Below are 213 nucleotides of genomic sequence, written 5' to 3' on the forward strand. Positions count from 1 at the left end.
TTAACCTTCTCTCCAAGTCAGCGTTTCAACTTAATGTTTAGCTAAGTTTTAAAAATATCTTTGTTCTAAAATATTGTGAGAAGACACAGATGTTGAATAAGAGAACTGACACAGTTATTACGGATAAGCACTTCGAGCGCTACTTTTAAAATCAGATATGAGTAGGTACAGTTATAGTCCGTAACGCACATAAATTTTCCTTTTTATTCAGCT

This window comes from Penaeus monodon, chromosome 23 (genome assembly GCF_015228065.2).
Source record: "Penaeus monodon isolate SGIC_2016 chromosome 23, NSTDA_Pmon_1, whole genome shotgun sequence".
Classification (NCBI taxonomy): Eukaryota; Metazoa; Arthropoda; class Malacostraca; order Decapoda; family Penaeidae; genus Penaeus; species Penaeus monodon.